Here is a 14,534-nt window from a genome sequence, read left to right as displayed (position 1 = left end):
CAAGGTTGGAAGGGTAATTACGGTCTGGGAAGGTCTCAGTGAGACCATTGGTATATTTCAAGAGGAACTGCTCTTCACTGCGGATGCGATAGCCACGGGTGGCAAGGCTGTATGGATGGGACTTACTGGTATGGAATAGGTGGAAATCTGTGGAAGTGGAGGCATTGTTCCTGGTTGATAGGTTTGATATAGATGGAGGTACTGATTAGCCGAGGTGGAGGTCAACATCATGCAAGACGGCTTGTTGGGTTGAGAGGACCATGTAAAGTGAATTGGGGGGAGGGGGGGGGGTGATGATGAGGTTTTGGAGGAATGTGGATAGGGGTCTTCACCCTCGATCCAGATCATGGAGATGTCATTATTGAATCTGAACCAGGCGAGAGGTTTTGGATTCTGGGTTGTTAAGAAGGGTTACTTTAGGTGGCCCATGACTAGGTTGACATAGGGTAATGCCACACGGGTGCATGTTGCTGTACCATGGATTTGTTTGTTGGTGATGCCTTCTAAGATAAAGTAACTGTGGGTGAGGGTATAGTTGGTCATGGTGACCAGAAATGAGATTGGAGGTTTGTAATCTGTCAGTGCTGGGCAAGGTAGTGTTCAATAGCAGCAAGGCCATGGGCATTAGGGATGTTAGTGTAATGGAATTTGGCATCAACAGTGAGCAGCAGATTACTTTTTTGTGTAGGAACAGGAACTCTGAAGTGTAGGTGGAGGAAATTGTTGGTGTCTTCTCTATAGAAGGGTAGGTTGTGGGTAACAGGCTGAAGTGTTGATCTATGAGAGCAGAAATTCTCTCAGTGGGAATACAGTAACAGGGCACAATGGAGCATCCTGGATTGTCGGGTTTATTGACTTAGGATGTAGAAGGGAGGAGTGCAGGGAGTGGTAGGTATGAGGAGAGAGAGAGAAACTCCAGGGAGAGGTTCTGGGATGGACCCAAGGATTTGAGAAGCAACTGGAGAACCTGTTGGATTTCTGGAATGGGGTCACTGTGGTGGAGTTTACAGGAGGATGAACCTAACTATTGGCAGAGTCCTTTCTGCCACGTAATCCTTGAGGTTCAAGGCTACAGTGGTGGAGCCCTTATCAGCAGATAGGATTATAAGTTTGGAGTCAGTTTTTAGATGGTGGAGTGCAGCTCTTTCTGCAGTTATAAGGTTAGTGAGCATATTGTGAGATTTGGGGAATGATTGCAAGACATGGTTCTACGTTAAGAAATTCGGGAAAGATAATAGGGTGGTTTGGGCTTAGTGAGGGTTGATCACTGTTGGATGGAGTAGTTAACTGAGCTGAACATTGGTTTTGGGTTGATGGCGAAAAAATGTTTCCACTGAAGGAACTGGGAGAAGGAGAGAAGGTCTTTCCATGACTGAATTTGGAAGTGGGGCAAAAGTTAAGGTCTTTGGAAAGGACTGATATTTCTGCAGGGCTAAGGCTTTCGGAGGAAAGGTTCATGACTTTTTTTGTCTCTTTTTAGATTCTGGATTATGTTTGGTGGTGGAAGGGAGTTTTGGAGGGTGTGGTAAATGCAGCAGGTCTGCAAGGCTGTGTCAGCTATGAGGGGGGGGGGGGGGGGGGGGGTTGAGACTGTTATACAGATGGTGAGTAGTGGTAGTGCAGGGTGGGAGTAGGAGGTGAACAAGTTGTAGAGTTTTTTGACATGGCATTGTGCATGCTAATCTAGTTCCTGGAGGGTAAGAGTGTCATTGTGATGATGAGGTACAGGAGTTTGGGATTGTACAGCTGGAGAGGATGTTTGGGCCTGATTTACATGATTTTGCCTCCAGTAAACAACACAGGAACCCCCGAAATGCCCTTACCATCATTTTACCCATCTCTGGTTACAAACCCTCCTTCCACAATGACCTCCATCTGTTCAGATTCCATCAGTCTGTAACTCTCTTCAACCTAGTCCAACCAGACCATGAAAATCAGGCCCAAACCTCCTTCCAATGCCTCCTCTCTGTTCCTAAAATTCACCTGCTGTCTAACACCAAACTTCTGTATCTCATCTCTCAGACTGAAACTCTTGCCCTCTAGAAACTAGAGCATCATGCACAATGCCATTTCAAAATACTCTCCAACTTGTTCAGCTACAATTCCCACCTTGGACCACCACTATCCACAATCTGTACAACAGCCTCCAACCCTCCCCCTAATCCTCTCATAGCTGACAAACCCTGCGTCACAGACCTATTGCATTTATAACACCCTTGAAAACTCCCTTCCACTACCATACAGAATCCAAAACTGAAACAGACACAAAAAGCAGCCATGAACGTTTCCTTCAAAAGCCATAGCCCATAGATGTTTTTCGCCACCAACCCTACCAATCAGACTCAACCAAAAACTGTTGAATCCTGCCTGACTCAGTTCACTCCTCCATCCAATGGTGATCTACACCCACTGCCCTCAATCACCCCCTGTTACATTTCCAGAATTCCTTAACCTTGAGTATTTGCTGAGCACCTGGTTCAGATTCAATGACGACATCTTCATGATCTGGATTGAGGGTGAAGACCCCTATCCACATTCCTACAAAACCTCAATACCTTGTCCCCCCTCCCTCCAAATTCACTTCACATTGTCCTCGCAACCCAACAAGCCACCTTGCACAATGTTGACCTCCACCTCAAAGGTGGCTACATCAGTATCTCCATCTATATCAAACCTAACAACCATCAACGATACCTCCACTTCAACAGCTGCCACCCATTCCATACCAAGAAGTCCCATCCATACAGGCTTGCCATCTGTGGGCATCGCATCTGTAATGAGAAGCAGTTCCTCTCGAATTATACCAAGGGTCATACTGAGGCCTTCACAGAACAAAATTACCCTCCCAAACTTGTATGGAAACAGACCTCCCATGCCTTATCGCTCCAGTCACCCATCACTTCCCAAAGTCCTACAGTGTGGCTACAGAGGACCATTCCTCTCATGACAGTACCACCGAGGACTGGAGAGACTGAATCACATTATCTGCGAAGTTTTCAACTATCTCTTGTCTTGCCCTTACATGAGGAATCTCCTACCCAATACACTTCCCATCTCTCCGACAGTGTTATTCCATTGCCCACCAAACCTATACACAATATCCTTGTCCATTCCATTTGTCCTCCCACCACCAGCTACACCAGTCCGGTCACAAGCATCACCTATCCCATCAAAGACAGGGCTACTTGTAAAAGCAGCCATGTGATCTACAGGTTAAGCTGCAACCACTATGTTGTATTCTACATAAGCATACAACCAACATGCTGTTTGTCCACAGGAACAGCCACCGACAAGCTGTGACAAAGAAACAGTTGGACCACACAGTTGCTGAGCAGGCTGCCCAACACTATGTTCTTCACTTCAGTGACAGCTTCACGTCCAATGCAAATTTGAATCCTTCCTACCAACATCAGTGTTTCTGAAATGCTTATGTGGAAACTGTCCTTGAAATACATCCTATGTTCCTGTAACCCCCTTGGCTTCAACCTTTGTTGGTCACTGTCCTTCATCCCCTTTGCTGTTCCCACTCCAGCACTACACAGCTTTCTATTCCACCAATGCAGCCACAGTCTCTTTACGTCTCTGCTTTTCTGCTCCCTTTCCCCTCCCCCTTCCCCCTGTATGACCTCCTGACTGCACCTATCTGTCCTATCCTCTCCCTACCTTGTCCCTGTATGCTCCCACAAGCAGCACTTTACCATTCTTCGCCCCTAACTTGCTGTATTTCCCCCTGCCTGTTCCAGCCTCCTCATTATCCCCACCACCCAGATTGCTTCTCCCATCATGCTCACATTCTGGTCTCCTCAGACAGAGACTGTGGTCATGTGTGTGTGTGAATTGTGTTTGCGTTAATGTGTGAGCATGTGTAGTCTACTCCAGAAGGAGACTTTTTGTCTGAAAGAATACTATTTAACAGTTTTCTTGTTGTGCCTTGTCTGTGCCTCTACATCTCCACTGCACACTGAGTAGCAATCTAACCTTTTCATTATATTGTCATTGTTCCATCCTGGATTTTCTATTGTTAGACCGTGGACACAGGTATATAGGTAAAATCTGTCTTCTTCAGTGTCAGAAAGGTGTTGGATCACTGTATTACATCATTGAGGAACAACCAAGATAACATCATATATAGTATCTTTGCAAAGGATTGGCTAAACAAATATTTAACTAATAGAACCTGGTACATTATTTTGAATGGTGAATGTTTCACGGAAACAAAACTAACGTTAGGTGTGCTCCAAGGAAGTTCAGTAGGACCTGTAATGTTCTCAGTGTACATTAACTTATTGTAAGTTAGGGTCAGCAGCACTATAAAACTGTTTGCTGATATGTTGTTGTGTACAGAAAAATGTCATTGGTGAATGATCATAAGGAATTGCAGGAAGACTTTGACAAAATGTCTTGTTGTAGTGATGAGTGGTAGCTTTAATTAAATGTGGTTAAATGTAAGGTAGCTATAAAATTATGAGAGAATTTCTGGCCTTCAGGAGTTCAAATATCAGTAAAGCCGATAGCCACTCATAAAATTCACGTCGCTGTCCTAGCTTTCAGAGCCTAAGGTTACATGGGCCATAAAAATTGCATATTGCTGATAATATAGTGTGGCAATGTTGCTTGTCAAGATTGCCAGCCAGTGTTGCTCCACAGTGTTTGCAGCAATGCATTTCAGGCCAGAAGTTTTCACACAGGCTGCACTACAGCCAAGAAATCGATGAAAGTGAGCAATTTGAGATGAGTGCAACTCTCCTGTATTTGCGTTCTGCAAGCAATAAGTTAGCAAGAAAAAGAGAAATCGAACTTATAGGTTCATCCTCTTTTAAGTAAGCAAACTGTTTCAAAAACTGTAACTGCATAGCTGATGCCAGAGACATCTCTTTTCCAGAGTGCTGTAATGTGATTTTGAATACATTATTTAAAAGCAGTTCATCCAAGAACTAGTGAGATCAATACAAATATGAAAGACTGTTGACCATTTACAATCAGATAGGTGATCACCCTTCATTTTTTGGTTACTGATTATTCATGGGGAAGATTGATGAACCTCTTTAATGTGCACTTCTTATTCGTATGCCTGTTGGTAATGTGCATTTGCAATGCTTTTGAGGGTGCCAGGATTTTATTAAAGTAAAATCAAATCAATCAAATGTTTGTTAATATTTTATTGTGCTTCACCTGTACAGAGAACTATGAATTTAATAAATGTGATACATCTGCAACGAGAGTTATGAGACATGAAAAGTAGTGTATGCAAAAACTGTAATAATAAATATTTTTGGCAGGTTCTCATGAATATGGAAACACAAGTGATGAAGCTTGAAAAAAACTTAAGAATGTATGTGGGACAAAAATTAAAGCCCATTGCTACCGATCTTCTACAATGACAGTCACACTGAGAATGTCCTTTTTAGGTTTCTGTTTTTGTATCTATTACTTATTGTTTTCCATAGCTCTCATCGTAAATGTGTGTATCACATTTATGGAATTTATGGTTGGTTCAGTTGTCCACTTTTACATTCCTGTAGACAACAAACAAATTGAGTGTGTCTACATATGGAGGCCACCTTCTGAACTGAAGTGGAATAATATTGTTTTACCACTCAGGTTATGTGGTTCAGCACTGCAATGCTGTTGATGTGAGAAAGAGCAAGTAAGGCTCAGAGTGAGAGGAAAGTGTTTACAGACAACAGCAGAGGAAGATGTGGCCAAGCCATATGAGACATTCTCCATACTTGGTTGCCAACTCTGGCAACACTTCAACACTATGTTGGCAACTATCTGCAACAGCCAGCTCCCTCAGTAATATTGCTGGGCTATACCTTGTTTACTGTGTATTGTAGCTACATGGCACTAGTGTTGTTGGGAAATGTTATTGCTGCCACACATTGCTATAAAATGTAGCCTATGTAAAAGCACCTCAATATTTCATTACTCAGGGGGGAGAGAGGATTTTGTTGGGGAGGGTGGAAAAGGAACACCAACTCGCTTGGTTCACAGGATGTAAGGGAACTACCTGTTTCGAGGATGAAGGAAGATAAAGATGAGTGGGGGTGGATCAAGGAAGATCAAAGATGTTGCATTGTTAACCACTATGGCAGTGGCGGTTCCCTCCAGGAATAATTACAGAATGGAATAAGAGGAAGAGAAATGAATAGTAGAGTAGCTGGAAGTGACTGACAATAAGCTCTGTATAGTCAAGCCCACAACCCATGTGTGGTGCACTTCCTTTCAACCCCATCGGTGGGACGATGTTCTCCTCACTCGGCTTCGGATAGGCCACAGCCCTATGACGCATGGCTTCCTGCTCCGGCGAGAGGACCCTCCAATGTGTGGTGCTTGTGGCGTCCAGGTCACTGTGTGCCACGTTTTATTGGATTGTGTTTTATTTTCTGACCAGCTGGCCACGGCTGACTTGCAACGGACCTGCCATCTCTTTTAGGCAACAGTCGGACGAATGTGGTTAAAGTTTTAAAGTTCTGAGCCATGTCAAATGTTTTTACAAAGATTTTAGGGAGAGGATTTTAATTTGCTCACTGTGTGACAAGCTCGCCCATATTTTATGTAAGTGGCCAGCCAATGACAATTTCCTGTGGCATTCTTGTTGCTACGTTTTCCCTTTCCTTACGTTTTACTTTCTTAAATAGCATTTTCCTTCTTTTCCTGCGTTCTTTGCGTGTGTGCTTCAGTTTTAGTAGGTCTATCCACATTCGTTCCTTTTAATGTGTGTCAGGGCACTGATGACCTAGACGTTGAGCACCCATAAGCCCCAACACACACAAATGAATAGTACAATTGAGAACTAGAGGAGAAAAGAAACACACACAGACCACATAAGAAAGGGGGGGGGGGGGAACTGAAGACAAAAAAGAAGAGGGGGGGAGTATGTTAATAGAGGCTAAGTCCAGTAGGGCGTCACGGTGTAGCACTGGTTGGAAGTATCCAAATTGCCTGTGTGGTATAGCAGGCATTCTGATAACTTGAGTCATGCTGCACATGTTGTGTAGCATCTGGGTATTCACTATCCCCATGGCATACAGGGATATTGTTTTGGGAGTGTCATATGGTTGGACTAGGGTATTATCAGGGCAATGGAAGGCTGCGGTGTGTAGTGTGGTAAATATATCGTTGAGAGAGGATCTCATTTAAGGGTGTAGTAATGTACTGAAGCATTCCAAGCTCCCCTCATTTATTATCTTTGTGTTTCTACTCTCTTCCCCCTCCCACCACTCCCTGTTTTTATTTAGTTCTTAATCACATCACTTCTTTAGCTTCCTCTTAATACATATTTACTTCTCACTTTATCATCATCTGTGGACTGAAGTTGGCACAGTGCTTACCGATGCACTATGTTTGGCCTACTACCACTGTAACCCCCACCACCACCACCACCACCACCACCACCGTTTCATCTTCACCGCCTCTTGTCAGCGAAACAGATCGGCCCTCTCATCCTGTGGTCTGATTGACCTGCCCTTTCCCACCCCTATCCCTTTAAAAAGCTGGGTAATTACTCCCTTTGTCAAAAAAGTTCCAGGATAGGTTTAAAAAAAAATGCACTTATCAAGTAATGATCCTAACTCCTATCAAAGCAGTTGTCTTAGCTATCTATACGGAGTATCTAACTTTTCTGAAGATCTTTGAAGCAAGCAGGGCAATTTAAAATGACAATGCTTGTAAGCTCATTTGTCACACCCTGGTAGAACTGTGCAATATCTTGATAAAGCTTTCCTTTCACTCACAGAAACAAGAAAAAATTGCAGTGCAAGAGGTCGGGCAGATGTGGTATGGCAATAACAGAATGTCTGACCAGATACTCAGCAACTAATAAAACAGTATGGAATCTCTCATTGTTGTGCAGGAAGAACCAATCCTGAGAATGCCAGGAATCAGGGTGGCAAAGTTGACTTGCTTATCACAAACATTTCAAGACTTTAATGTAAAAGGTTTGGTTCATTGTTTGACCTGGAGGAACTAGTACTTTACTATCAAAGAATGCGATCATCATTGTCTTTGTTTTTGAATGCTGTCAGTTGTCTTTTTTCGATGCTGGTGATCCAGGACTCTGCCATTCAGCACTTTGATGCTTTGTGTGAGGGTCATACTGGTAGCACCAACTTTCATCAACACCAATAATCTTTGACAAAATGGGGATCATGTCTGGTTCTCTTCATTAGTTCGCTAGAAATTCTTCATTTTTTCCTCTTTCTGTTCGTCCGTTAATGTGTGAGGGATGGGTTCTTCAGTTTTCCTAAATCTTCGTTTAAAATCTTATGACACACATCATGATTCAAAGTAAGTTCTTTGATATTGCATGGACAGTTACATGATGGTCTTCATGCCGCTCAATGTTCCCTCCAGGGGCTTGCTGCTCTTTGGTAGGTTCATGCTGGCTACCACCAGATCCCAGCCTTTGCAGCATCTTTTCCATTCCATGCTGCATGTCTGTCCTCTTACTGATCTTTGTTTCCTCCCTTGGGGAACATGTCTGGGCTGTTTTTGGAAATGTATTCTGCATTTATGGTAGTCAATATCAGAATACTCTCCACTGGTTTTGATTCCCTTTTTCTTTCTTCATTCACCTTCTCCTATCCTTCCTCCACTTCGGCAGTTGAGGTTCTTGTTTTTCTTATTCCTCCCTGTGCAGTCCTGAGGGCCAGCCTACATGTCTGACGTATAACAGCTGATTGGGTAATGCGTAATTCCCAGCCCCGGGTCGACAGGTAGGGTTCGCATGTACCTGCTGGTATATGTCAGGCCCAGAGAGGGGTGGTTGTCGGAGCTGCTACCTTCCCAAATTGCCGATTGATCTCTCTGTCATCTGTTCAGGAGACGTGACTTGAGGTGTAAACAGTCACCTAAGGCGGATGCGCCCCCATCTGAAAGGGGCCCATCAGTTGGAAGGAGTGCGCCATTGTATTCATGGGGCAATCAGGGGGTTTTTCTCCATCAAAGGCTATAAAACGTAAACAGGATGAAGCTAATGATTCGAAGATCCTCTCAGCTGCATCACGGTTCCTTGTGGTTTCACATACTGAAGAGGTCAGTCTTTCGCTACAGTAAATCCGTTTATTATTCAGAAAGGTGTTGGTGCAATTGCTGGTCCTGTGAAATCCTGCTCTCATTTACACAATGACACTTTTGGAGAGTATTTCTGATTTTGAAGCACAACAACTGCTTGCATCTTCGCTCCTTCATGACTATCCTGTTCTTGTTGAGGCCCATTGAACCCTGAATTCTTCCCATGGTGTTATTTACACTAGGCTGGTTGATGGTCTGAAAGAGGCAGAAATCCAAATGTACCTCCCTGGTCAGGGTGTCATTGCAGTCCATTGGGTGATGAAGAAAGTGGAAGCCTCCTTTGTGCGCGCACACACACACACACACACACACACACACACACACACACACACTCTTTTTCTCACTTTTGATACAGGAGATCAAAGCAGGTTATGAAGTTATCACAGTCAGACCAGACATTCTGAGCCCAATGCGCTGCTGCCAGTGTCATTGTTACAACCACACTCAAACTACCTGTGGTAGGGATGCTCACGAGGATGACTGTCTGATTCCTCCCCGCTAAATGAGCTGCATTGCTAACCATGCCACCTCCTGCTGTGATTATTCTGTGTATCTAAATGCGGGCTGTCCAGGAGATCCAGGTGAAGGAAAAAGTGCTTTACCTGGTCGCTCCCAAGTTGTTGGCTAGTTGGAAACCCTACATTCTACCATATGGCACCTATTATACTGTTCTTGCTACATCTAGCTCCATGAAGGACATTCTTCCCATGGTGTTATTTACACTAGACTGGTTGATGGTTTGATAGAGGCAGAAATCCAAATGTACCTCTTTGGACATTGCAGTCCATTGGGTGATGAAAAAAGTAGATGCCTCGTTAGTGCGACCTCAAATTTAGCACTGCGTTTGTGAAATAAACCAGCCTCATGGTAGTGTTCCAGTCTCCTTGTAAGTGGTCAACTGCCCCTTACATATTGAGTATGATATATCTTTGCCTCATGCAGGTCACAGTAAGTACTATCAATAGCTGAGCGTCCACTGCAACAAGTAGTCAGTGTTGAGACTCCAAATAAGAAAGTTGTTGACTGCTAAACAAGCAGATCGGATTTCAGCAGGACAGCTGACTGTGTTTACAATTGTTCAACAGCTGTGTATGTCACCAAACACTTTGGGCCTGACCTCCAGCAAGTACATAAATGGCATTAACTGAGTGATTTGCTGATGTGTTTAAGTGTTCATGTGTGTACCGAGGTTCATGTGTGTACCGAGGTTCACATTCAGATGTTGCAGCACTTTTCTCTTGCAGACAAGAACTTTCACCTTCATACGTACAACCGCGTCTGGGCAGAGGACACATTTCCCAGATGCTGGCATGAAGCCACTGTCATACCCATACCTAAGCCCGGTAAGGATAAGCACCTCCCCTCCATCTATTATCCCATTTATCTCACCAGCTGTGTTTGCAAGATGATGGAACATATGATTCATGCTCGGCTGGTATGGTATGAGTCTCGCAATTTACTAACCAATGCACAGTGTGGATTTCGTTCATGCTATTCTGCAGTTGACCATCTCATCACTTTGTCCACCCATATCATGAATGATTTTCTGCGAAAATCCGACTCACTTGGGGCTTCTGAGGCCGCATGCCCAATTTCTTTTAGGAATTTTTAAAAGACTGAGTTTTCAAGATACGTGTGGGCTCTATCTTGTTGGACACCTTTATCCAGGAAAACAGTGTGCCTCGGGGTTCTGTCCTGAGTGTTGTCCGTGTTGTCGCTATTAAGAGGCATCTCCGGCTCCCTTTTTGTTGACTACTTTGCCATCTATTGCAGTTCTTCATGGACTTGTCTCATTGAGCGACGTTTTCAGCGATGTCTCGATTGTCTTTACTGATGGAGCATTGATAATGGCGTTCATTTTTCCACTGACAAAACCGTTTATGTATATTTCTGGTGGTGCAATTGGTTTCTTCCACCATCTTTACATCTTGGGCCTGTTGTTCTTCCATTTGTTGAAACTGCAAAATTCTTGGGGCTCATGCTTGATAGGAAACTTTCTTGGTGCTCCCATGTGTGTTACCTGGCAGCCCACTATTTGAGGCCCCTTAATGTTCTACATGTCTTTAAGAGTTCTTTCTGGAGAGCAGATCGAACAACCCTCCTCCATTTGTACCAGTCCCTTGTCCATTCGAAACTAACTAAATTGAGATATACTATGCACCATCGTGGCATCCGTTTGGCCTCTGGCACTTTTTACTCGAGCCTGGTTGAAAGTCTATATGCAGAAGCTGCCGAACTACCGCTGTCCTACTGCCATGACTTTTTCTTTAGCATATATGCATGCCATTTGTCTGTCATACATGGCCATCCATCCGATGGCTCCTTCTTCAATGATTCCTTTGATCGCCAGCATGGAGGCGTGTCCTCTTCCCTGTTACCTCCTGGTGTTCACTTTCGGCTGTTGCTCCGGCAGCTTAACTTCATGATACCTGCCACTTTTCCAATGGTTGTGAACCCTTCACCACCTATGCTTCATACAGTGGCCTGTGTTCACCTTGGCCTTCATTGCTTCTGAAGAACACTACTCCTGCATCGCTCTATCATCGCCTTCAGTTTCATGACCTTCGCATGGAACTTTGCGATATTACCTTTGTGTGCACTGATGGCTCTAGGACTGACTGTGCTGTGGCATGTGCCTTAGTCATTGGCACCAACATTTTTTGCTATCTGCTTCCAGAACACTGCTCAGCATTTACAGCAGATCTCTTCAATCTTTATCACGCCACACAGTACATTCAGTGACAGAGCCTTTTCAATTGCGCCACCTGCTCAGACTCTCTTAGGTCCTTTCACAGCGTATGTGTGCTGTCCTCCGCCCATTCCTTAGTGCAATGAGCCCAGGAAAGCTGTCACTTGCTCACTCTTGATGGAGCCACTGTGATGCCTTTGTGGGTTCCTGACCACATTGGTTTACAAGGAAACTAGGCCGCTGATGCTGCTGTCAAGGCTGCAGTCCTCATGCCTCAGCCCGCTAGTTCTTACATTCCCTCCTGTGATCTCTGTGTTACCATCTGTCAGCAGGTGGTGACACTTTGGAATCACCACTGGTCCTCCCTTCATGGGAACAATCTCCAGGTTATCAACCCTCTCCCGGTAGCTTGGACGATCTCCTCTCAGCCCTCTCACTGCGAGGAGATATTTTTAACCAGGTTGCATATTGGGCATTGTCTTTTTAGCCATTGCCATTTGTTAAGTGGTGCTCCCCCACCAGTTTGTGCACATTGCGGTCAACTTTTGACGATCTGCCATCTCCTGATGGAATGCCCTTCTTTTAACCACTTACGTTCTCATTTGTGTTTGCCATCTGAGTTATTGTCTGTTTTAGTGAATGACATGCAGGCTGTCGACTACGTTTGACTTTTTATCTGTCATCATAGCATACAAGAAATCTTTGTTCGTATACAACATACAAATACGGTAACATTCTGGTGGACACCAGAGCACACACTAATTAGGGAAAAAAAGCAAGCTTATAGAAAATCAAGGTGCAAGGGCGCAATTGAGTTCTGTGGTGTGCCGTTCGCTGCAAACTTCTGCCTCACTGTTAATTCAGAAAAGCAGGCTTTGATGAGAGAAAGTATGAAGGGAAGTGAGAAGTAACCAGCTGTGGGCTGTGAAACTAATGACCTGACTGTGGTGTTACTCATTGTTGGCTTGGATGACAGATGAAATGGAGCTTATCTGTCTCCATGTAGGACATATTCCTTACACATGGTAGCAGTAATACTCACTGCTTGTAATGTGTATGGTATATGTACTTTAGAATGTGTCATTTAAGAGAGTATGTGTTATATTTTAACTGGATAGTAATAATATACATAAGTTAATATTTCTTTGTGTTTTCTTAAGTTACACAAACCAGTCTTATTATTAATGAGTACACTTCAGAATTGTAGCACCAATTTTTTTGGGCTGAAAGGCATGTCTCTGTGTTGAATTTTTACCTTGAGGTCAGACTGTCAGTACCAGAGATGTGCACTTTGAGCCCCATATAAATTCCATGTTAACTTACTCCAAACGAATGGTGAGGAATACTGTTCCAAAAAGTTTTTTGTCCTACATGACAAGACTTGTCCACAAACTTGTGTACAAAAGAACTAATGCAGGTCATTGGGTGGAGTGCCTTGACTCAATGATCAAAACCGTCACAATCTGACATCAACTTAATTCCGAAGTTGAAGAAAAATTCTAGGTGAAAATTCCTTAGTAGGTGGTAACGGTGTTCAGGGCATGGTGATGGAGAAGATGGATTGCTTATTTGGACTTGGTAATTGCATGGACAACAACAGTGGTTGTGTAGAAAAATAACTAAAAGTATTTTCCAAACTTATTTGAAGTTAACATTACTTTTTTGTGTGTCTATAAATAACACATCATTTATTAGTATATGTCTATGATATTCAAAAGTGATAATGTTAACATTTTTGGAAATACTGTTTGTAAAATTCACAATCAATATTGCTAGGCTTTGACTGTCATTGCAGTTCATGAACTTTGGAGGCTGTAAATTTTACCTCACACTAGGTTTTTCTCCACTTCATTGTAAGTTACCAGTCTTTGTTATTCAGGACTTAGACCTCTCATCTGTTTCTGTTACTGGAAGTAAATACTGAAAAAATTCTTTAATAGAATACGAATCTTAATACTTCGAAGCAATACACTGTTGCTACTCGTTAACCAGAAATAATACTTTAGTTGTTGCCTTTTATTTTCTTAATTGTTATTATTTATTCCTACTTGATTGTGTTCTCTGAGTGATGAAAACTGATGTAATCTTATATTGTAACGTAGTTGTTTATTCTTGCTCTTATTAGTTTACGATCACTTGCAGTTTCAAACTTGTTGAAGACTATTACAACCTATCCAATACTTCTAATGTCGGAAAAATACAGTTAGTTTCAGTTTTAGTTCGAGTTGCTCCTTGCCAAGTCCATATTTTACTTGTCTTGTAATGGAAGTACGTGTTATGGACAAACTTGTTGTTCTCGGCAAGTTCTACTAATTTGTGGCCTCTAGTTATTTCAGTTACAATACCCACAGAGTTATTCCCTAGTTTTCATTCCGTTTCTACAATGAATCTACCTCCATAGCCAAGATTATTAAAGCATATCTGTGTGGTGCTGCTTGGCATGGTGGTACACTAGTTTGAATTTGGTGACTGAAAATTTTCAGTGCCAGTATTTGGCTCATCAGGACATGAGAAGTGGTAGCGTAACATTCCTGATTAAAAGTCTTTGCTTCATTGTCTTAGATTGAATTCCAAACCTTTCTGCAGTATCTCAGGAAGTGAAGATTGGCCTGTGTTGACAATGATCTGTCCAGTGGATGGGAAAGTTCCAGCAGTCGCCTTAGAGCTACTCTTGAGGAATAGGCTATGTGCTGGCACTGAATTTCACCCTCTCCTTTCCCTCCATCCATAGCAATACAAACCCAACACATCACTGGGCAAGCGCATAACA

General features: G+C 43.2%; 1 protein-coding gene across 3 annotated transcripts in view; it reads left to right on the top strand.

The window, feature by feature from the left end:
- LOC126175727 (uncharacterized) overlaps window positions 1–14,534 on the top strand; it is a 140,206-nt gene that overhangs the window by 124,165 nt on the left and 1,507 nt on the right. The gene's annotated exons all lie outside the window — the stretch shown is intronic.

This window comes from Schistocerca cancellata, chromosome 3, assembly GCF_023864275.1.
Source record: "Schistocerca cancellata isolate TAMUIC-IGC-003103 chromosome 3, iqSchCanc2.1, whole genome shotgun sequence".
Lineage (NCBI taxonomy): Eukaryota > Metazoa > Arthropoda > Insecta > Orthoptera > Acrididae > Schistocerca > Schistocerca cancellata.
This window is presented reverse-complemented; position numbering and strand designations above follow the sequence as displayed.